Raw genomic sequence first — 25,097 nt, forward strand, 5'->3', positions numbered from 1 at the left:
TCAACCACATATCCTCCACATTATCAGTTTTTGCTTGTTTATGTAGCTCCTCATGGACGAACTCTCCCATGCGGTTGAAGTCTGTGCCTCTAAAGTTGAGAACCCTTGTTGCTGTGTTTGTTTTCGGGAATCCTTTCTTGAGGTTGAGCCAAACCATATTATGGTCGCTGGAGGCCAGTGTTTCTCCTACTGAGACTTCCGTGACGCTATCTCCGTTGGTGAGAACCAGGTCTAGCAACGCCTTGTCCCTGGTGGGTTCCAATACCAATTGCTTGAGGCGTGCGCCCTTTATGGAGTTTAATATTCTTCTGGTGCTACCCGTAGTCGCGGAGAGTGTGTCCCAATCTGCATCTGGCATGTTGAAGTCTCCTAGCATTACAGAGTCCCCGCGCAGTGTGATATTCTCTATGTCCTCGATTAATTCCATGTCTTTGTCCTCTTGTTGCCTGGGAGGTCTATATATCACACCAAGGTATAGGCATCTTTCATTTCCTCTGGCCAGGTTCACCCAGAGGGATTCCCCAGTGTATCTAACATCTGTGATTCTGGTGGTTTTGATGCTTTCCTTAGTGTATAGCGCTACTCCTCCTCCCAATTTACCCACTCGGTCGCAGCGAAGTAGGTTGTACCCTGGTATAACCATATCCCACCCATGTGATTCCGTGAACCAGGTTTCAGATATCGCTATCACGTCAAGATCAGCATTTGTTATTTCAGTCTCTAATTCTAGAATCTTATTGCCCAAGCTGTGCGCATTAACATACATGGCCCTCCATTTCTGTGAAGAGTTTACTTTATGAGTTAGTGTGGCTCCTAAATTATCAGTGATATTGCTCCCTGAATTAATGTGGATGTCATTGGTACTTACCTTAGACTTGGTAGTGTGAGTGCGACTTGCCTCCTCAGGGTGGTTTCTTACTGCTCTGGGATATAAGTATGTACCCTCCCCCAACTTACCTAGTTTAAAGCCCTATGGAGTAGGCGGGCCAATCGATGTCCAAATACGTTTCTACCTCTTCTTTAGTTACAGAATCGGCATAGGAGGGGGTATCCATTGGCAGGAAGGAGTGGGCATCCCTCCTGATAATTTTTTCTCATGCAGAGAGGGAGGGGCATCCCTCCTGCTGATTTTAACTGGTACGAGGGGAGGGGGTGTCAGTCCCTGGTGTCGGTTCGTCTGGAGGGCTTTTTTCTTTTTTTATGGGGCAGATATTGTGCATGTGTAATGCACACATAGCATATGTGCCCATTAAAAAGAAAAAAAAAAGTTTCCTGCCCTGAACAACTGAGTAGCAGGAGGCTGCTTTGGGGCTTCTCCTGCCTCTCAGTTGTTTGGGCTTCCCCTGCCAGCTCTAGGCATGTGTGAGAGTCGCTCTCATAGTGATCAATCAGACGGGAGAGATGGGGATTATTTTGAACCTCTGCATGAATTATTTGCATATAAAATATTTAGTGCATCAATCGTGGCTGTGGAGTCGGTAGATAAATCCTTCGACTCCAACTCCTCACTTTCTGGTACCAACGATTCCGACTCCAGTACCCAAAATTGTCTCCGACTCCACAGCCCTGGCATCAATAGTTCTTTTAGAATCAGCCAAAAATTGAATTGGAGCAGACCCACATGGTCTTACCGATCTTGTTTAATGCATCTGGCCCTAGGTGTCATTGTAGACAATAGGCTGAAATATTCCAATCAGTGTGCAGCGGCAGCCAAAAAAGCAAACAGGATGTTAGGAATTTTTAGGAAAGGGATAATAAATAAGACAAAGGATATTTATAATGCCTCTGTACAACCTCACCTTGAATATTGCGTTCAATTCTGGCTGCTGTATCTCAAAATAGAAATAGCTGAATTAGAAAAGGTTCAAAGATCGACCAGATTGAGAAAGGGGATGTTACTCCTCATATGAGGAAAGGCTTAAGAGATTGGGGCTCTTCAGCTTGGAAAAGAGATGATTAAGGGGGAATATGATTGAGGCTAGATGAACTATTGGTTTGGCTTTTCTTATTTTTGAAAATCTGTATTTTTAAAATATTGAACTAAGGCCAGTACTGGGCAGACTTGCACGGTCTGTGTCTGTGTCTGGCTGTTTGGTGGGGGATGGACTGGGGAGGGCTTCAGTGGCTGGGAGGGTGTAGATGGGCTGGATTAGGGTTTAACAGAGATTTCAGCAGTTGGAACCCAAGCACAGTACCGGGTAGAGCTTTGGATTCTTGCCCAGAAATAGCTAAGAAAAAAATTAAAAAATTTAAATTGAATCAGGTTGGGCAGACTGGATGGACCATTCGGGTCTTTATCTGCTGTCATCTACTATGTTACTATGTAACTATGTTACATGCATTCACAGAGGTGCGATGTACAGGTGTGTACACAAATGCTCTGAAATGTTTTTAAACTTTGAGATCAACTCTGGCCCAGTGCCGGTAGGTGATGTCACCTACCTGTGCAACTGATTCATTCTGCCTTGTGCACAAAAGAGTCATCTTTAACTACTTTGGCCTAGATCGCTGTTGGCCAATTCTCTGGACAATTTTGAAACAGCAATCGATTCACTATCTTGTTTGCATGCAAATGATTTGCATGGAGGTGCAAACCATTTGCATGCAAACTCATTGACTCAATCGTGATTGAGTTGGTGCAGAGCCCTAACAGTAGTGACAGGAGAAGCAGCCTCCTGTCACTGCTGTCAGGGCTTCTGTTGCCCGCCCGGTGAACTTATGGCAGGAGGTATGTGCACTTCCTCCCCCCGGCAGAACTTCCCCCAAATCCCCGCCCGCCTGCCTGCCCGCAGAACTTATAGCAGGAGGGATGCCCACTCCCTCCTGCGGTTGGGTCGAGGGTTGCCGCTGCCTTCCCCCCTCCTCCTCCCCCCCAGTGCCTTTATGTTGGGAGCAAGAGGGGTGCTCAGTCCCTCCTGCTCCTCTGACGCAATGTGGGCCTTAGGCCCTGACCCGGTGCATCATGTGATGCACGGGGAGGGGCCTAAGGCCCTGATTGCCTCAGGTACCTCAGGCTCCTCCCTTGGGAGGGTCCTGAGCCTATCAGGGACCCAATAAATAGACACTGGTTCCATTAATTTCTTAATATTTGCAATAATATAGCAATAATTATCCTGATAAAACTTTTGAGGATTCAACTACTCTGATTCCTAAATATCTGAAACCCTTTCTAGCCAATCTGAATGTGATAAGACATGAGGGATTCCTTTTATTAGGGCCCACTGAAAAAAAATTCTTATTTCGATAGATTCACATGATACCCAGACAGAGTAGTACATTGATATCTTAGCTAGAAGGATGGGCAGTTATGGAAGGTCATCATGAATAATACTCGTGTGTTACTTGCAAAAAAAGAGATCTTCTAAAGTCTTCTCAGCAGCTAAAAAGTCCTGTGGCAGTGAAAAGGGGGCATCCCTGCTGAGTAACTTGACATATTTACTTAATGGTTAGTGCACTGAGCTGAGATCCTCAGGAACTGGGTTCGATTCCCATTGCAGCTCCCTGTGACCCTGGGTAAGTCACTTAACCCTCTACTGTCCCAGGGACAGAAAAGGCATTTGCATATAATGTGTACAACACTGTGTAATGGAATGGGATGATTCTTTGCAGCCAGTTCATTGTGGGACGTTTCAGGGGCACTGGAGAAAGAAAGCTGCAACAACCTCAGATATGAGTTTGATAGGGGGAGTGGGAGTGCTTGAGGGAGAGGACAGACATCGCAGACAAGGAGGGTATAATTTGAAGGGGTTTGGGAGACACCCACCCCCCAAAAAAAATAAAAATAAAAAAATGCTGAGTTATACAGAGTGTAAGACAAAAGAACCATGGGGATGGGAGATGGTCCTCCCCTCCTCCGGTCCCCAAAGGTGTTCGATCGGAGTGCTTGGCGTGTGAGGGCAGTCTATTTGGTAGCGATAGTGTATGTATGTGTGTGGGGGGGGATTATTTATTTTTAATGTAATTCTAGGAAAGACGATTCATCGCGCTGAAACAGCAGCGCTGAACTGGCCACGATGAACTGTCCTAAACCCCTGTATAAGCCTTGTAGTGCTATAGAAATAAGTAGTAGTAATATCCAGAAGAAAGACAAACTGTATTTGGTCACAGTCATCTGGATTCTGGGACACTCTCTACTCGTTCCTTAAGATCTATGGTAAATGAATGGGTCAGGACAGACAGAGACCTTGTATGCATCTGAATTGACTGTCAGACTTCCACTGTGACTCTCGCCAGCTAAATGAGAAATACAGTATTGAAAAGACGCCTAGTGTTAGAGGTGGATAGCTCTGCTTTTGGTAAAGCTTGCTTTGGCTGGATAAATCAGGAAAGCACTGCATGTTGGTGCCTGAGCTACAGATCACTGGCTAACATTTTAGTATGAGTTGATAAGAGATATGGGGTGGTATTGTCCATATTCCAAAGGGCCCTATCATTTGCTGAGTAACACTGGTTCTCTAGAATAAGGGACCCTATCCTTTGCTGGGTAATTCTGATCCTCTAGAACAAAATTGTCCAACCTACAGCCCTTGGGCCAGAATCTGGCACACCAAGTGCTTTCTTCTGGCCCTTAGAAGCTTGGCAATTCCTGCACTTACAATGGAATTCCTGCTTACCCCCTCAGCTCTCAATAAGCTTCAGTGCTGGAAGTTCAGATTGAAATTGTCTCGCAAGACTTGAAGCTGCATGACCAATCTAAACTTCCAGCATCATGTAGCTCAAGCTTGCAGAGTATGGCATAATGGTTAAAGCTACAGCCTCAGCATCCTGAGGTTGTGAGGTCAAACCCACGTTACTCCTTGTGAATCTGGGCAAGTCACTTAATTCCCCTAAGGTACATTAGATTGTGAGCCTTTCAGGACAGACAGAGAAAAATGCTTGAGTGCCTGAATAAATTCATGTAAACCATTCTCCCAGGGGAGCTCAGAATGGTATAGAAGAATGAATGAATAAATAAATGTCACAATGGCGAAGTAGGAATACAGCTGTTTCTTCTGTGGGTGAAGACTGGGTGCAAAATGGAATGATTCATCATGGCCAGTTGATTGTGGGATGTCTTCATCTCAGAATTTTTACCGCCGCTGTTTCATTGCAGGAAAACTGTTGCCTTTAAAATCATGTATACCGTGTTTCCCTGAAAATATGATGCTGTCTTATATTAATTTTGGGTCCAAAAAAAAACTAGGTCTTATTTTCGAGGATATCTTATTTTTTCATGAACAATGATTCTCTCTCCCTTCCTCTCCTCCACCCCAATTCTTCCTATTTCCTTTCCCCCACATTTTCAGCATCTTTCCGCCCCTGTCACCCATCCCCTTGTGCAGTATCTTTCTGTCCTTTCCCCCTCCTTCCCATCCCCCTCTGCAGCTGAACCCTTGCAGTTTCTATCCCTCCCACCCTCCTTCCCATCCCTTGTGCAGAACCCTTGCAGCTTATATCCCTCCCTTCCTCCTATTCCCCGCACCCCCGTGGAGCATTTTTTAGTTCCTCCCATCCCCCCACACACATACCCTCTCCCTGCTGACCCTTTCATCTCTCCCACCCATCTGAACCCTGCTGCAAGACCCAAATACAGTACCTTATAACAAACTGCATCATTGGCAGCACAAGCCCCATCGTGGCTTTCTCATACCTGGGCGTTCCTCTGCCGTGTTGCTGAGAAATGCCCGAGCGTAAGAAAGCCGCGATGGGGCCTGTGCTGCCGATGATGCAGTTTGTTATAAGGTCCTGTATTTTGGTCTCGCAATTGGGATTCGGATGGGTGGGAGAGATGGAACGGTCGCGAGGGAGCACTGCTGCCGGCGACTAGGGTTTATTTTTGGGGGTAGGGCTTATATTAAGACCTATCCCGAAAATCATTCTAGGGCTTATTTTCGGGGTAGGTCTTATTTTCGGGGAAACACAGTAATAATCCATTTTGACTCATTAGCCTGTCTACTACCTGTCTACTGTTACCTCAACTTTCCAAGTCTTTTCAGGAAGGTGGCTTGTTTCTTGTATGAAAAAAGTTCTCTCTGCTTTTTCAGGTAGGGAGGGTGAGGCATGACCCCCCCCCCCCAATCTCCCCCAGCAGTGAGACTTTTCTAAATTTGCAGCTGAGAGATACAGGCCTAGAGAAATGATTGCAACATCGTACAGCCTATCATGCTGAAACAACCACAATTAAGATGAACTGTCTGCGATGAAACAGCTGCACTGAATTGGCCATGCTAAATTATTCTAGGGGGGGGGTGAAGACTGGGAAGGGGACAATTCACTGTTGTATTTTGTTACTATCTGATGAAACATGCAGCAAAATAGGATGACACGTGTTTTGGCTCTCTGAATGTTACAAAATTGTTGGCCTTCGATTAGAAAAAGGTTGGACAAACCTGCTCTAGAACATGTGGCAGAAAGATAAAGAAATATTTCCCATTATACGAAGTACCATTCGCGTGGCTATAAGAAATTGCACGCTTTGATAAAACTATCTATACAAATATAAAGAACCTTGAAAGGAAGCTCTCTCTACCACCGTCTAAGTATTACAGTGAGCATTAGCCATAAACTTGAGAGGCGGATCATATTTCACAAATTCTGTTTAGGAATGAGGCTTATTACTTTCATAGTACATGTTTATGTTTATTGAAAGCTTTTATACCTCTACTAATGACTGGATAGTCAATTCAGAACAGTCCACATAAGCTTTTATAACGGTGTTACGATACTTCAGGAATGGTGTTACTATACCTGAGGTGACATGATGAGGTTTCTATACTAATGTTACAATACCTGAGCTTCAGTAATGGTGTTACAGTACATGAGTAAACGATGTTACAATACATGCGCTTTGGTAATGCCCTTAACAATACATGAGAAAATGATGTTACATTACACGAGCTTCAGTAATGGTGTTACTATACATGAGCTCTAATTTATGTAGAACAAAGATAACAAAAATTGGAATTGGCAAAGAATGGGAGCGTGACAAGTCAAAAAAGGAAGATCTTTATTAGTTGACCCCACATGGCCGTGCTTCCGCACAATGCCTGCTCAGGGGTTGTTGATTGTCAATACCGGCACATCAAAGTAGTCAAATATTTATTTTCTTGTGGGAGAGCTGTATTGGAGTTTTATTAGGAAGCTTTTCACTAAGCGCTGCTGTGGGAGTGCTGTTTATTTGTTCTCAGCCAGCCAATGACCCTGACACAGGCATTATGTCAAAACATGGCCGTGTCAGTTCAGGTAATAAATAAAGATCTTGCACGTTCAACTTGTTACACCTCCATTCTTTGCCATCTCCTCTTTGTGTTGTGTTTGTGGATTTCTGCAGAGGTCCTCTCTTCTCTGTTTTACAGATGTGGAAAACAAACCCATCTGGAAACACGGCCCCCCGTTCTAGGCAGGATTAAGGCATTCACAAAACTAGGCACATGCCTAGGGCCCAAAGTTTAGGAAGAGCTCCCTCAGATGGGCAAATTCAGTGGTTCCCAAGGCAGATTTTGCCTAATAAATCAGCTTGGCATATATTAGCAATCTTAGCAGAAACCCGAAATCAAAGTCATACTCATGATATAGACCACCGTTTCTCAGCTTTTTCATGTCGAGAACCCTCAGAAGTCAAATTTCAACCAAGTACCCACCAAGCTCCATCAGCAGAGATTTTGAAATGAATAGTCCAAAAACAGACCCCACTACCAATAAATTACAGCTCCATTTCCAATCTTTGTTAAAATTGAATGAAAAAAATTGTGTTTCAGCAACTCATAAGTAGTTAGTCTGGTTTTAGAGAGAATAACAATACTGAAAATGTTATTATTGCTTTGTTGAACATGATTTATTCTATCACTGATGCCAGCAATGTTGTTCTCGTCGCCCTAGATCTTTCTTCCTCCTTTAATTTCCTCCTTCTAACATGATTACCTGAGGGAGGAGAGGCAGGTCTTATACCAACCTCTGCTGAGGTTTTGCATGCTCCTTGAGGTACACACATATTGTGTGTTGAGAACCTATGATCTAGACCTAACATGTTAGAAGGGGATGGACAGAGCAACGGCCAAGAATTAAGCAGCACAGGAATTGATGTGGCAAAGCAGCCATGCTGCTTGTCTATTGGAATGAGAACACACACCTCTCTCTATTTTTAAAAGCAGCCCCAGTTTCAGCTTAAAAACCACCTATAATGTGTACATTTTGTTTGGAAAGTATTTCTCATATGTATAGTATTGTTACTTTTTATATTGTACCATTTTTAGTTTCTCTTAATTAGCTATGTCATATTTTTTATGAGTTTCGTATTAAACACTGCCCTGATTTGCAGTTTATAAAAATTCTTATTAAACCCCCAAAATAGGTTCCCTCTTTTCTTTTCCTTCTCATCAAGGTCTGCAGCCACCAGTTGGATATTACTTCTAAATACACCAAATCAGGGGTGGCAGGGATGTAGCAAGACCCCAGCATATTGTCAACAGAAGTAACAGCACGTTCCAGCTGTGCACCAAAACTGCTTTTCCACAATACCAGGGCTCCCATCGTTTTGTACAAGAGGGCTCCCATCGTTTTGTACTTTCATGCATAAGTGCTAAGGTCACTGTAATTTAGCAGGATCTCTCCCCACCATTACATGTCCGCACAGGCTCAGAAGAACAATCTAGGAGCTCGCTTCTATCTTAAAAGTCTGAAGCTCAAAATATTCTATACAGCCAGTTTTGAATAGTTGTGGAGGGGTTTTAAAGGTAAAAATAATAATCTCATTTCTAAGAAATTCAACCCCCCTAATCCAATAAATAACACCACCTTTAAGAGAAGATTAGGTTCTTTCCTCAATAAACTTCTTTCTAGTATAAAGGAACATGATTCTTGACCAGTGGATTATTTACTTCTACTCACAAGTTTTTTCTGAAGGAATAATCTACAGCAGTGGTCCCCAACCCTGTCCTGGAGGATAACTAGCCAGTCGGGTTTTTGGGATAGCCCTAATGAATATGCATTGGGCAGATCTGTACTCCTATCATCTTCATTACATGCAAATCTCTTTCATGCATATTCATTAGCTCTATCCTCAACACCTGACTGGCTGGTGGTCCTCCAGGACAGGGTTGGGAACCACTGATCTACAGCTTTTCAGCTCCACCTCCTTGGTCAGTGGGCAGTCCCCATCTCCTCATTTCGTACCAAAGCAGTTGATCACTCCTAAATGAGGAGAAATAACAAGGAGGGCATGGGGAACTCCCTGACTAAGTCAAGTCTTTCCTTCCTGAAAAATAATTCATTGCCTTTTTAAATTTATTTATTCAATTTTAAATACTGTTTTCCCAGGGGAGCTCAGAATGGTTTACATGAATTTATTCAGGCACTCAAGCATTTTTCCCTGTCTGTCCTGGCGGGCTCACAATTTATCTAATGTACCTGGGACAATGGGTGGATTAAGTGACTTCCCCAGGATCACAAAGAGCAGTGTGGGTTTAAACCCACAACCTTGGGGTGCTGAGACTGTAAGCTTTAACCACTGCACCACCCCATATAAGCAAGGTGGACCCAAACAAACCACCTACCTGATTGCAACCAGCACTCGCATTATAGGCTCTCCCATGGACCTTGCCATAGAGAGCTATGGCATCACTTATTGTACTTGCTGGACAGTCAATATCTTCAAACTCTTTTGGCTGCTGCAAGGCAAGTATTTGGAGACACATATACATGTCTGAGACAGAAAGCAGGCTAAATTGACATCTGACAGAGTGGGCAGTAAAACTCATGCTCCTTTATACTGGAAAGAAAATTATCAAGGTAAGAACCTAATCTTCCAGTGCAAAAGAACACGAGTCTTGACCAGTGGGACATACTAAAGCTGTTCCCTGAGTCTAGGGCAGGGCAAATGAGCCTGCTGCAAGCACCAAGGACCCAGAAGTGGCATCCATTTACATCAGCATGTCCACTCTGTAAAACTTTGTGAAAGTATGAAGAATGGACCATGTATCCTGCATTGATTTCCGCTTCCGAGGTGCATGACCTTACATTTCTTAGCATTGAAGCCTGGTCCTCAACCTGGCAGCTAGGCTTCAATGCTAAGAAATGTAAGGTCATGCACCTCGGAAGCGGAAATCCATGCAGGACGTACTTCTTGAATGGAGAAACTTTAACTAGGACTTCAGGAGAACAAGATTTAGGAGTAATCATCAGTGCAGACATGAAAACTGCCAATCAAGTGGAGAAGGCTTCATCTAAGGCAAGGCAGATATTGGGTTGTATCAATAGAAGTTTCGTCAGCCGAAAGCCTGAAGTCATAATGCTGTTATACAGGGCCATGGTGAGACCTCATCTGGAGTACTGTGTGCAATTCTGGAGGCCACATTACAGTAAAGATGTGCGCAGAATTGAATCGGTTCAGCGGACGACCACCAGGATGATCTCGGGGCTCAAGGGTCTCTCGTACGAAGAGAGACTGAACAAATTGCAGCTCTACACTCTTGAGGAACGTAGGGAGAGGGGAGACATGATCGAAACATTTAAGTACCTCACGGGACGTGTCGAAGTGGAAGATGATATTTTCTTTCTCAAGGAACCCTCGGCCACAAGAGGGCACCCGCTCAAACTCAGGGGCAGAAAATTTCATGGCGACACCAGAAAGTATTTCTTCACAGAGAGAGTGGTTGATCATTGGAACAAGCTTCCAGTGCAGGTGATCGAGGCAGACAGCGTGCCAGACTTTAAGAATAAATGGGATACCCATGTGGGATCCCTACGAGGGTCAAGATAAGGAAATTGGGTCATTAGGGCATAGACAGGGGGTGGGTAAGCAGAGTGGGCAGACTTGATGGGCTGTAGCCCTTTTCTGCCGTCATCTTCTATGTTTCTATCTGCCCTATATATCTGCCTGGGATTCTGGTGGAATGTACCTTCAAGGAAATAGGCAGCTGTTTACTACTGCCAAAGTAATCAGTAGTCTGAGTCTTTTTTTGGACACGATAAAGTATATGGAGTATTAGCCCGAGCCCAATTCTGGGTCTGATATAGGCTCTATGGCTTGAATACCCAGAAACCATTTTACTGTCTCTAGGACTTTGACCGTCTTCTCTGGTTATCTGACAGGAGAATCCATAAAAGCAATCCCAAAGAGGATAAGATAATTTGAGTTTGTAGCCCTCTGGAATAATGTCCATTGTCCGAACAAATCTCCACCCCGGCCTCCTTGAACTCTTGAGAGTCTCCCTCCTATTCAGGGCAGTTCAGGCTCCAACCTGGCATCATTGGAACATCTTAGGAGTGGCTGTTGAGTGGAAACCTGATATCTGAGCTCTTCTGGAGCCCCCAAACCTCTGTCTAGATCTGTGAAATGATCTGTGAGCAAAGGAGCCTGCTGATGACTAGTGAAACCATCTGTAGCCATGAAAGGAACCCCGACTTGACCCCCCTGAGGCATGTAGTCTACTGTTTGACGTAGGATGACAATCTGCCACACTGGCTATAAGGTCATCCAACCCTTTGCCAAAGAATATTTGTTCACTGAAAGAAAGCCTACTCAAAATAGCTTTAGAGGCAGAATCTCCCGTCCATTGTCTGAGCTAGAGCAGTGTTCTTCAACCTTTTGACACCTATGGACCGGCAGAAATAAAATAATTATTTTGTGGACCAGCAGTTGAAGAACACTGGACTAAGTCGTGCCCATCTCCACTCAATCTCTGCCACAGACCCAGCCCCCATAATAGTACTAATTGTAACACCATTTTTTCAATCATTTTTCATATATATATATATATATATATATATATAATATAATTGTATTAACAACACATAATGGTTAACCACAAAATTAAAATACACAAAATTAAAATACACGGTGGAACGTGATTTAGGAGTGATCATTAGCGACGATATGAAGGCTGCCAATCAAGTAGAGAAGGCATCGTCCAAGGCAAGACAAATGATGGGCTGTATCCGTAGGGGTTTTGTCAGCAGAAAACCTGAAGTCATAATGCCACTGTACAGATCCATGGTGAGACCTCATCTCGAGTATTGTGTTCAATTCTGGAGACCACACTACCGAAAAGATGTGTTGAGAATTGAGTCGGTTCAGCGAATGGCTACCAGGATGGTTTTGGGGCTCAGGGAACTCACGTATGAAGAAAGGTTAAAAAAACTGCGGATGTACTCACTGGAGGAGCGAAGAGAGAGAGGGACATGATTGAGACCTTTAAGTATATTACTGGGCGTATAGAGGTGAAAGATGATATCTTCAGTCTTACAGGGCCCTCGGTAACCAGAGGACACTCGCTGAAAATCAGGGGAGGGAAATTTCAGGGTGATGCTAGGAAGTACTTCTTCACTGAAAGGGTGGTAGATCATTGGAACGAGCTGCCTCAGCGGGTGATTGAGGCCAGCAGCGTGTTAGATTTCAAGAGAAAATGGGATATTCATGTGGGATCTCTAGGAGAGTAAGAATCAGGGAGTGGGTCATTGGTATGGGCAGACTCGATGGGCTATGGCCCTTTTCTGCCGTCAATTTCTATGTTTCTAAAGCACACTGTATGCTTTTTAACATTCATTCCTACCAGAAAAGAGATAACCCCTTTCAAATGCAAGACCAAAAAGTACTAATATTTATAAACCCTAAGATGCAAGACTCTGCAAGCAGAGGAAAAGAAGCGAATGCATTTCTTCCTGAACAGACAATAATAATAATAATAACTTTATTTTTGTATACCGCATTACCATGGAAGTTCTATGCGGTTAACAGATGAAGAGACTGTACATTGTAGCGAAGTTACACATATTTTTTTTTTGGCATAGCTACATTTACATTTTCGGCGATGTTACATTTGCGGTGAAGTTATTTTCAGGTCGGTTACTATTGCAGAGAAGTTACAATTGTTGTAAGTTGCATATATATAGCGGAGTTCGTACAGTAGTGTTACATACAGCGGTGATGTATATTGCGGCGTTCAATAAAGCCGAGCAGAGGCATTAAGTAAGGGGGGTAAAGAAGAAGGGGTGATTAGTTGGATAGGGTGATCCATTTTGTTAAGCCGTTAGGTGGCAGACAGAATTGGAAGAGTCGAGAGACTGAGGTAAGTCAAGGTCCGAGGGGGAGGCAAGGAAGAGGGGGGGGAGAAGTTAGAGGAATTTATCAAAAAGGTAGGTTTTGATTGTCTTCCTGAACATTTGGTAGGGGGGGAGTTGGAGATGAGTGCTGTGAGGCATTTGTTCCATTTGCCTGCTTGGAATGCGAGGGAACTGTCGAGAAATTTCTTGTAGAGGCAGCCTTTCAGGGAAGGAAAGGAGAACAGGTAGGTGTTTCGTGTACAAGAGGGGCCAGCGATTTCAAGGTGCTCAGATAGGTAGATTGGGGAAGAGCCTGCTAGGGTTTTGAAGAAGAGGCAGGCGAATTTGAAGATGATCCTTGCCTCCACCGGCAGCCAGTGGAGTTTAGCGTAATAGGGGCTAACGTGGTCATATTTTTTGAGGCCGTAGATGAGGCGGACAGCAGCGTTTTGAACTATTCTTAAGCGTTTGATGGTGTTTTTATAGGATCCCAGGTATAGCACAGTTACTTACCGTAACAGGTGTTATCCAGGGACAGCAGGCAGATATTCTTAACGCATGGGTGACGTTACCGATGGAGCCCCGGTACGGACATTTTTCACTAGAAAGTTCTAGTTGGCCGCACCGCGCATGCGCGAGTGCCTTCCCGCCCGACGGAGGAGTGCGTGGTCCCCAGTTAAGATAAGCCAGCTAAGAAGCCAACCCGGGGAAGTGGGTGGGTCGTAAGAATATCTGCCTGCTGTCCCTGGATAACACCTGTTACGGTAAGTAACTGTGCTTTATCCCAGGACAAGCAGGCAGCATATTCTTAACGCATGGGTGACCTCTAAGCTAACAGAGAGGGAGGAGGGATGGTTGGCCATTAGGAAAATAAATTGTGTAACACAGATTGGCCGAAGTGCCCATCCCGTCTGGAGAAGGTATCCAGACAGTAGTGAGTAGTGAATGTGTGAACTGAGGACCAAGTGGCCGCCTTGCAGATTTCCTCGATGGGCGTGGAACGGAGGAAAGCCACAGAAGCAGCCATAGCTCTGACCCTGTGGGCCGTGACAGCACCTTCCAGTGAGAGACCGGCCCGAGCATAACAGAACGCATTGCAGGCAGCAAGCCAGTTGGAAAGCATCTGTTTGGAGACAGGACGACCTAGACGGTTAGGGTCGAAGGACAAAAGGAGCTGAGGAGATGAGCGGTGAGCCCTGGTACGGTCAAGGTAGTAAGCAAGGGCACGCTTACAGTCCAGCGTGTGCAATGTCTGTTCCCCAGGATGAGAATGGGGCTTAGGGAAAAAGACAGGCAACACAATGGACTGGTTGAGGTGAAATTCCGAGACCACCTTGGGAAGGAATTTAGGATGGGTACGCAGAACCACCTTGTCATGGTGAAAAACAGTGAAAGGTGGGTCGGTGACCAGTGCATGCAGCTCACTAACCCTCCTGACAGAGGTGATGGCAATGAGGAAAAGCACCTTCCATGTAAGAAATTTGAGTGAAGTTGTGGCAAGAGGCTCAACGGAGATTTCATGAGTGCTGATAAAACCACATTCAGGTCCCAGACGACTGGAGGAGGCTTCAGAGGTGGTTTGACATTGAAGAGGCCTCTCATGATCCGGGAAACCAGGGGATGAGCCGTAAGAGGTTTTCCGAGGATAGGCTCATGGAACGCAGTGATGGCACTGAGGTGGACTCTGATGGAGGTCGACTTGAGGCCAGCATCGGAGAGAGAGAGCAAATAGTCCAGTACGGTTTCCACCGCCAATGAGGTGGGATTGTGATGATGAAGCAGACACCAAGAAGAGAACCGGGTCCACTTCTGATGGTAACATTGGAGGGTGGCCGGTTTCTTGGAGGCATCCAGAATGAGACGGACAGGCTGAGATAGATTCTCTGGAGAGGTCAGCCCGAGAGAAACCAAGCTGTCAGGTGGAGCGAGGACAGATTGGGATGTAGTAGAGACTGATGCTGTTGAGTAAGTAGAGTAGGAAACACAGGAAGAGGAATGGGCTCCCTGGAGCTGAGCTGGAGCAGGAGGGAGAACCAGTGTTGGCGAGGCCATCGAGGGGCGATGAGAATCATGGTGGCTTTGTCCCTGCGGAGTTTGAATAACGTCCGCAACATCAGAGGTAGAGGAGGAAAGGCATAGAGGAACCGATCCGTCCAGTTGAGCAGGAATGCATCCGGGGCCAGACGATGAGGAGAGAAGAGTCTGGAACAGAAAAGGGGCAGCTGATGGTTGTGAGGCGCTGCAAAGAGGTCCACCTGAGGAGTGCCCCACCGAGCAAAGATGGAGCGGAGTGTGGGAGGATCCAGAGTCCACTCGTCAGGTTGAAGGATGCGGCTGAGATTGTCGGCCAGGAAGTTCTGTTCGCCCTGGATATAGACAGCCTTGAGGAAGAGACTGCGGGCTGTGGCCCAGGTCCAGATGCGGATGGCCTCCTGACAGAGGAGGGGAGATCCGGTGCCGCCTTGCTTGTTTATGTAGTACATGGCGACTTGGTTGTCTGTGCACAGGAGAAAAACCTGAGGGTAGAGAAGGTGCTAGAAGGCCTTGAGGGCATAGAACATGGCCCTGAGTTCCAGGAAATTGATGTGATGTTGACGTTCCTGAGGGGTCCAGAGTCCCTGAGTGCGAAGGTCTCCCAGGTGAGCTCCCCATGCATAGGGGGAGGCATCTGTGGTTATGATCATGGAGTGAGGGGGTAGATGAAAGAGTAGACCCCTGGAAAGATTGGAGGAGTTCAACCACCATTGAAGAGATTGCTGAAGAGACGATGTCACAGAGATGGGATGAGAAAGAGGATCCGTGGTCTGTGACCATTGGTTGGCTAGAGTCCACTGAGGTGTCCTGAGGTGGAGTCGCGCCAGAGGAAGCACATGGACCATCGATGCCATGTGGCCCAGGAGGACCATCATCTGCCGAGCTGGAATGGAGTGACGGAGGAGCACCTGACGGCAGAGGTGGAGCAGAGTTCGTTGGCGGTCGGAGGGAAGACACGCCCTCATCAGAGTGGTGTCGAGAACGGCTCCAATGAACTGAAGTCGCTGTGTGGGAAGTAGATGCAACTTGGGGTAGTTGATCTCGAACCCCAGGAGATGGAGGAAGGAGATGGTGTACTGAGTGGCTTGTAGCACAAGTGGAGACGTAGGTGCTTTTACCAACCAATCGTCCAAGTAGGGGAACACCTGGAGGTTGTGAGACCTGAGAAAGGCCGCCACCACAATAAGGCACTTGGTGAACACCCTGGGCGATGATGCGAGGCCAAAGGGTAGCACCTTGTACTGATACTGGCGGTGCTGTATCTGAAATTGGAGGTAGCGACGTGAATTCAGATGGATTGGAATGTGAGTGTAGGCCTCTTTGAGGTCCAGGGAATATAGCCACTCTTGTGGAGAGAGAAGAGGATAAAGCGTGGCCAGGGAGAGCATTCTGAACTTTTCCTTGACCAAACACTTGTTGAGATCCCGGAGATCGAGGATGGGACGAAGGTCTCCTGTCTTCTTGGGAACCAGGAAGTAGCGGGAGTAGAATCCCTGGCCCCTTTGGTCTGTGGGAACCTCTTCGATGGCATTGAGGAGAAGGAGGGATTGGACCTCCCTTAGGAGGAGAAGGGACTGGGAGGAGTGGGCCGCAGACTCTATAGGAGGGTTGTCTGGTGGGAGAGTCTGGAAGTTGAGAGAGTAGCCGTGGCGGATGATGTTGAGGACCCACAGGTCTGATGTGATGACCTCCCAACGGTTGAGGAAGAGTTGGAGACGTCCTCCGATTGGCTGAGGAAGAGGTAATGATGGTGGAAGACTGGCTATGCCCTGGAGAAAGGAGTCAAAAGGGCTGAGATGGTTTTGACGGAGGAAGAGGCTTGGCAGGTTGGTGAGATTGAGAGCGAGCCTGAGTGTGTTGTGGTTGACGAGGTCTGCGAGGCTGCTGTTGAGGCGGGTTGAGAGGCCTGGCCGAGAACCTGCGCTGGTAAGAGGATTGTTATCTATAAGGACGAGCAGGTGGAGCCTTCTTTTTAGGTTTTATCAGAGTGTCCCATCTGGTCTCATGTGCTGAGAGCTTCTGGGTGGTTGAATCCAGGGACTCCCCAAAAAGTTCGTCCCCAAGACAGGGTGCGTTAGCTAGGCGGTCTTGGTGGTTGATGTCAAGATCAGATACCCTCAACCAGGCCAGACGCCGCATGGCAACAGCTATGGCGGACGCTCGGGAGGTCAGCTCAAATGAATCATAAATAGAGCGCACCATGAATTTCCGCAGTTGAAGGAGGCTGGAAATTTGTTGTTGAAAGGCTGGAACTTTGCGGTCAGGTATGTATTTTTGTAGGGTGGATAGTTGTTGTACGAGATGCTTCATATAAAATGAGAAGTGAAATGTGTAATTATTTGCCCTGTTGGCTAGCATGGCATTTTGATAGAGGCGTTTGCCAAACTTATCCATCGTTTTGCCTTCTCTGCCAGGAGGGGTGGAGGCATAAACACTGTAGCCCTGAGTTTTTTTTAATGTAGACTCAACTAGGAGAGACTCATGGGGCAATTGAGGTTTGTCAAAGCCCGGAATTGGGATGACCCTGTATAGGCTGTCAAGTTTACGAGGAGCTCCGGGGACAGTGAGTGGATTTTCCCAATTTTTATAAAAAGTTTCCCGCAGTATGTCATGGACGGGTAACTTGAGGAACTCTTTGGGAGGTTGTTCAAAGTCTAAGGCATCCAGAAAGGCCTGGGACTTTTTGGAGTCGGACTCTAAAGGAATAGAAAGAGCCGCCGACATCTCCCTGAGGAATTTGGTGAAAGAGGATTGCTCAGGCTTGGACGCGGTATCGGTCACTGAGGGTTCCTCATCTGTGGATGATGCGTCCTCCTCGGTACTGGGTGGGGATTCTTCCCATAAGTCCGGGTCCCTGATATCAGTGTGCGCACGCCGAGATGTCGGGGTGGAAGGCTCGGTGTGGCGGGTCTTAGAAAGAGACTTTCCAGAGCGCATGGAGACGGTACCGGGAGAGGAAGACCGGTGCTGATCCCGGTCCCGGGAAGAGCGGTGCCGTTCAGGGTCCCGGGGAGACCGGTGCCCTTCCTGGTCCCGAGGGGGATTGACCTCAGAGCGGGTCTGTACCACAGGATGAGAACGGGGTGGTTGAGCCGAGAGGACTGGCATGGAAGTGTTGAGTGGCACCGAGGGGGTGGACACCGGTGGGATGGTGCGAGGCTCGGGCCGGTCTGGTACCGAAAGAAGTGGAGCCAAGAGGGTCGGTAACAGGTGCTGGAGTTGTTGCTGCAGCTGTTCCTGCAATTTGTCATGGAGTATGGCCGCGATGCGGTCATCCAGGGGTGGCACCGGGACCGCTTTTTTCTTTTTCGGTTCCATAGGTGCTGCTCCACGCCCCGGCGATGAGGCCGATGACGAGGCACTCACCGAGATCGGGGCGGAGCGTTTGCGGGGTCGGCGTGAGGCCGGAAGGACCGGCGTCGCCACTGTGGCAGGCGGGCGCTCAAGGGAAGTGGAAGGCTTCTTAGCCGGCTTACCTGGTGCCAGCGACCCCGAGGAAGGATCGGGCGTCGTCGAAGTGGTCGGTGCCGTCTTTTGCGGTACCGTCGACATCGCGGAAGGTTCCATAGCAGATCCGGTACCGAAAAGGATGTTCTGCTGGATCTGCCGATTTTTTAAGGTGCGTTTCTTAAGAGTGGCACAGCGGGTGCAGGTGTCAGCCCGATGCTCTGGACCCAAACACTGTAGGCACCAATTGTGTGGGTCAGTGAGGGAGATCGGGCGTGCACACCGCTGGCACTTCTTAAAGCCCGGTTGAGGGGGCATGAAGGGAAACACGACCTCCGCAAAATCAAAACCGGAGGCCTGTATGGTGGCAACAGGCCCCGCTGGGGCCGGTTTCAAAAAATAGAGAAAATCGAGAGATTTTTTTTTTTTTTGAATCGAATAAAAAAGAGAACCCGAAGTGGGAAAAAGAGAAAAAACGAGAAAAAAGCATGAGCGGAAAGGCAAAAAGGATGTTTTCAACGGCCGTTGAAACCACATGCGTCTTCTTCGCTCCGCGGAAACGAAGAAACTTGGGACCATGCACTCCTCCGTCGGGCGGGAAGGCACTCGCGCATGCGCGGTGCGGCCAACTAGAACTTTCTAGTGAAAAATGTCCGTACCGGGGCTCCGTCGGTGACGTCACCCATGCGTTAAGAATATGCTGCCTGCTTGTCCTGGGATAAATGATGTTACAATAGTCCAGTATACTTAAGATTAGTGACTGGACCAGAAGACGGAAGGAGAGGTGGTCGAAATAGCGTTTAATGGTGCGAAGTTTCCAGAGGGAGTAGAAACATTTTTTGACCTGGCCGTTGGTATGATCTTCGAAGGTCAAGCATCTGTCTAGGAGGACTCCAAGGATTTTTATGGTGGGGTTGATAGGATAGTCTAGGCCGTTCAATTTCAGGGAGGTGTTTGTAAGTTTATGGTTAGGACTTGCCAGGAAAATTTTGGTTTTTTCGGTGTTCAGTTTTAATTTGAATTGTGAGGTCCATAGTTCTAGTTTGGTGAGGACGGAGGAGGTGAATTGTTCCGTCTGTTGTGTGAGTGAAGTAAGGGGAATGATAATGGTGATGTCATCTGCGTATATGAATGATTTTAGGTTTAAGTCAGCGAGTGTCCGTGCCAGGGGGGCCAAGTAAATGTTAAAAAGGGAGGGGGATAGAGGGGAGCCTTGTGGGACTCCGCAGGGGTTGCGCCAGTGATGGGAGAAGGTTCCATTGCTGTGGACCTGGTAAGTACGGTTGGTTAGGAAGCTTGAGAACCAGTTTAGTACTTGGCCGGTAATGCCGATCGAGTCAAGGCAGTTGAGCAGGATATTGTGGTCGACCAGATCGAAGGCGCTGCTTAAGTCGAATTGGAGTACTAGGGCGCTTTTGCCCAGTGAGAACAGGTGGAGGAGGTAGTTGGTCAGAGCAGCTAGGACAGTTTCTGTGCTGTGGTTTGTGCGGAAGCCAGATTGGGAGTCGTGAAGAATATGGAACTTTTCTAAGTAGTTCATGAGGTCGTGGTTAATAAGGCCTTCCATGAGTTTTTGGAAAAGTGGGATGTTGGCGATGGATCTGTAGTTGGTGGTGGAGGAGATAGGTTCCTTGTTGTTTTTGAGGTGGGGGGAGACAAGGATGTGGCCAAGTTCAGTCGGGAAGTGACCTGTTGTCAGGCATAGTGAGATCCAATTGAAGAGGTCAGCTTTGAATGAGGGGGGAGCGGATTTCCTGATAGTGGGTGGGCAGTTGTCTAATAGGCAATTGGAGTTGGCGTATTTTGAGTAGAGATTGAGAAAGAGGTTCCAGTCTGGGCTTTCGAAGGAGCTCCAGGTCATGTCTGTAATTGAACTTATTGTGTCTGTTGCAGGAAGGTTGAATATTGGCTCAGGACTGGGGGCTACAAAAGACGATTTTAAGGTGTGAATTTTGTTGGCAAAATGGTCTGCTAGGGTTGTAGCAGGGGGTGGGAGGTCAGAGCAGGAGCGTTTGTGTGAATCTATGTCTAGGAGGGAGTTAACTATTCTAAAGAGCGCTTTACTATTTAGAGTAGGGGAATTAATTAGTTGGGAGTAATGTTTACTGCGTTTTTCGTTGATCAGTCTTTTGTATTCGTTGACTTTCAGTCGCCAGTTGAGTCTATCGTTGTCAGTCCCTGATTTACGCCATGTTCTTTCAAGTTTTCGTACTTCGCGTTTTATGGCTAAGAGATCCGCGTCAAACCAGTTGTTTGAGGGCCGAGGGGTTTTCTTGCGAAGTCTCAGGGGTGCGATGGTATTTAGGACTTGGTTGCTGAAGTTTTTCCAGTCTAGGTAGAAGTTGGGGGTCTGGGTCGGAGTTAGAAATGTGGGTGTAATGTGACCAGAAATCTGCTGGATTAATTTTTTCTCTTGTCCAGGTTATTGTCTTTGTATGGTTAGGTTTGGGTTAGGGTTAGGGTCTGGTGGTTTTTTGAGCCAGGCTAGTTCGAACTGACACAGGAGGTGGTCTGACCAAGGGGTGTTAGACCAATTTTGTTCAGTGAGGCTTATGTTAGGATTGGTGGGGGTGTTGGAAAGGAAAGTGATCAGGTCTAATTGGTGACCTTTATTGTGTGTTGTGGTTTGGGGGGGCTTGGTAAAGCCAATCGATGTAAGGAAGGAGAATAAGTCTGCAACATTGGGGTTCTCTTCTTGCTCGAGGTGTAGGTTGATGTCTCCTGCTAAGAGGTTGTGGGTACCAGCTGCCGAGTTCGTGAGAAGGTATTCATAGTAGTCTTCTTTTGCTAGGTTCCATTTATTGGGGGGTATGTAGAATAGTGTGATGATAAGGTTGTCAATGTAGTCAGTTTTGGAGATTTTGCAGGTGAGAATTTCCAGGTTATTAGTTGATTTGGAATCTAGGATTTGGAAGTGAAAGTGGTCACGGAGAATGATGGCCAGACCACCTCCCCTTTTAGAGTTTCTTGAGAGGGGGATGATTTTGTAATGTGGTGGTAGAATATCCGCTATGATTACATCCTGGTCGGAAATGAGCCAAGTTTCGGTTAGAAGTACGATTTCTAGTTGGATTTCTTCCAGCCAATCTTTGAAGAGTTGGGCCTTATTTCTAATTGAGCGAATGTTCAGGTAGGCGCCAGGAAGTGTGGATTGTTCTGGGATGAGCGAAGGTTCTGTACTATGTAGATTTTTTAGGGATCGTTTTCTTTTGTGTGTTGGTCTGGGTGGATTGCGGGTAGTGTTGATCACAGGGATGGGGAAAGGACCTGTTTCTGTGACATCATGAATGAGCCGGTGGGGGCGGATGAATTTATCCGGTCCTGGGATTCTAGTCCATGCAATGTAGGTTGGTATAGGTTCGAAGGCTAAAGATTTTGTAATCCAGCCTCTTGTGCTAAGCAAGTAGAGGAGGAGGAGGAGGGCAATGAGCTTGTGAGTGGGGATAGACATGTTGGGGTGGCAGTTAGGGTGATGAAAGAGGGAGGCTGGGATGGGAGGGGGGGTGGGCTGGAGAAGCTAGGGAGGAAGGGAGAAAGTCGATTAAGGGGAGGTGGGCAGATGCGAAAGACTCAAGGCAGATGAGAGGAAAGGGTCAGAGAATAGGTCTATGAACCAAAGTTCAAAATGAGGTTAGTAGCAGGTAAGATGAGAAGGAGTATGAGCAGATCTGTACTAAGTGAGAACAATGTGTAGGTATAATAGAGAGACTATGAACAGGTCGTAAGATGGAATTAGGGTAAAAATCTGTAACAGGTATGAAATAGGAGTCGTGGGTAGATACAAAGAATAAGTCTATGAACTTGAGAGGTGATGATCAGATCAGGGTGGCCGCAAGTGAGAGTCGAGGAATACAGTACGTGGCCCTCGCGAGTTAGTGACACTGAGTTAGGTGTTGGTCTTTGGCGGCTGAGCCCTTAAGAGGGCTAGGAAGGCAGGCCAGGTGCCGAAGTGGCTGCTGGGGGCGGGGCAAACCGCCGAACGCGATGCTCCTCCGGTGAAGTGAAGGGGGACGACTCGATCTCCCTTCCCCTTCACTGTGCTGGAACAAGAAAAGGCCTGGTCTGCAAAGCCCTTAAGAGGGCTGGAAAGGCAGGCCAGGTGCCGAAGTGGCTGCTGGGGACGGGGCAAATCGCCAAACACGATGCTCCTCCGGTGCAGTGAAGGGGGACGACTCGATCTCCCTTCCCCTTCACTGTGCTGGAACAAGAAAAGGCCTGGTCTGCAAAGCCCTTAAGAGGGCTGGAAAGGCAGGCCAGGTGCCGAAGTGGCTGCTGGGGACGGGGCAAATCGCCAAACACGATGCTCCTCCGGTGCAGTGAAGGGGGACGACTCGATCTCCCTTCCCCTTCACTGTGCTGGAACAAGAAAAGGCCCGGTCTGCAAAGCCCTTCACTAAATCACTAAATAAAAAATTCAATCAATCACTAAATAAAAAAAATAAAAGCATTTCCCCTACCGCTGTTGTCTCTCTCCCTCTATGTGTCTTGCCTTCTGGCCTGCCCCCGGTGTTATCTTTGGGCCGGTCCACTGTGCGATCAACACAGCGGCGTCTTCAGGCCGGCTCCCTGCATGCTGCAGTGCAGAAAGCTGTGGGCAGTAGCTTCTCACGCGCGTCCTGTGCCTCATCTGGAAGCCTGTTGTGATATCAGAGAGAAGGCTTCTGGTTCAGGCGTAGGTCACGTGTAGGAGCCTTTTCCCACAGCTTTGTGCACTGCAGCACTCAGGGAACCGGCCCAAAGACGCTGCGTTGATCGCACCATGGGCCAGCGGCTGCAGAATACTGTCTTGAGCCTGCAGGAGGTGCCGGCCCTGCAGACCATCAGAAAATTTCTGCGGCCCGGCACCAGTCCATGGACCGGCAGTTGACGAACACTGAGCTAGAGCATTCTGCTGGCAGAGATAGAATAAGCAGACACTCTGCTCCTGACCCTGAATATGTCATAAAGAGGGTCTGCTACATAACCCCCCAAAATATCACCTGGAGGTATGTACTCTCCTCCAAAGCCGGAGCCTGGCACAGCATCTTTGGTAGGTGTGCACCACAAAGGGAGACTCCCCCGCCACTCTCAGACTCAAAGATAAAGCTACAAACTGTTGTTTGAGGATTAAAGTCTACCCTGCAATCCTGTTCATCCTTTAGAATTACTCCACCTTCACTAGAAAGTGACATATGCTTCGTAACTTTGGTACAAATCCAGTGAATCCACCCTAGATGGCACAAATAACTGCTGGAACTTGGGAACCATCAGGTAAAATTTTGTCACGGCTCTGACAAGCTTTAAAAGCCCTCTGTGTGCTCCTACTGCTCCGTTTGCATCATGGGGATCTCTGGATGGGAAGGAAAAATGTGGATTTGATCTTAGAACTACTTACAAGAGAAATTTGAGGTGTGGAAGGCTGAGGCAGTTCCAGACTTAACTCCCTCAGAGATACTGAAAAGACTTCCATTAAGTCTACTAGTTTAAAGATTTCACATATTGTCGGGTCCTTTTCTACAAACTCTTGGTGGTAGTGCCCAATTGCAACCCGGAATCCTTTAAACCTGAAGATTCACTTTGCAATAACAAAGAAATTGAACCTGACCCCCCAGTCCTTTTCCAACGATCTCTGATTCTTAAGGAATACCTTTCCACAATGGACCAGTGCTCTATAAGGGAAAACCCTCCTGAACAGTCATCGGCATGCTTCCAGGCTGTACAGACAACCTTGAATATGTCATGTAAGTTTCAAATATTATACTCATGAAATCAGAATCAAATCCCTGAACTGGCTCACCTAAGAACCTCTGCAGGGACATTTCTTGTCTCATGGGTTCTGAGGTGTCTGCACGTTTGCATTTTGCCAACAATGCCATCACAATTTGAGAGCTCTAGAAGGGATTTTTACCCAACATTTAAGCTTCCTGTGACTCCGAGACCCTGGTTGAACCAGAGGGGGCTAAGCCCGAGGCACATGGGTGCTCCTTAGCCAGCCAGCCAGTGCATACAGGCGTGATACAGGGGGTAGAAAGGCCTGGGGGAGTCCATATAAATCAATTATTAGTAAAAATGAAGTGCTTTGAGGCAGATAGAAGCTTTGAAATAAGACTGGGAAATTCAATAAGGCCACCATGGTCACATTGCCCAGGAGAGTTAGATGAAAGTTTCAAAGACCCAGAAAAGGGGGTTTTGGAGGTGGGGGACCCTACATGAAGCTCCAGAGACCCTCAAAACAGCCATTTTTTGAACCACCCCGTAGCCTCCCATAGACAGTAATAGACTGTACTCACAGAAATGTCTGGTGCCATGCTGGCATCAGCTCCCACTGCAGCTAGACAAAGAAGATTTCTACCTCGGACAAGCATATAAAATCCTCCATAAGCTTGTCTCTTAAGGCTGCCTTTTAGACAGGCTCTGAAAGCCTGAAACCCCCAATTCCATTAGATCCTCGCGTGTGTTTTGGGGTTGGTTTTTTTTTAGGGGGGGTGCACAGCACCAACACGGGGCCACTCAGCCTGCGCTCAAGCACCTGATAAATCAGGGGCAAACTGAGCTCTCGGAGGAACGCACCTCCGAGCTATTCTAAGTGTTAGTTCAGGCCAGCTAGGTAGCTGTCCTGC

The 25,097-nt window shown here is 47.2% G+C and overlaps 1 long non-coding RNA gene across 1 annotated transcript in view; it reads left to right on the top strand.

The window, feature by feature from the left end:
* The window catches only part of LOC117354432, a 105,551-nt gene that overhangs the window by 31,758 nt on the left and 48,696 nt on the right, over positions 1-25,097 (top strand). The gene's annotated exons all lie outside the window — the stretch shown is intronic.

The sequence above is a fragment of the Geotrypetes seraphini genome, chromosome 2, assembly GCF_902459505.1.
Source record: "Geotrypetes seraphini chromosome 2, aGeoSer1.1, whole genome shotgun sequence".
NCBI lineage: Eukaryota > Metazoa > Chordata > Amphibia > Gymnophiona > Dermophiidae > Geotrypetes > Geotrypetes seraphini.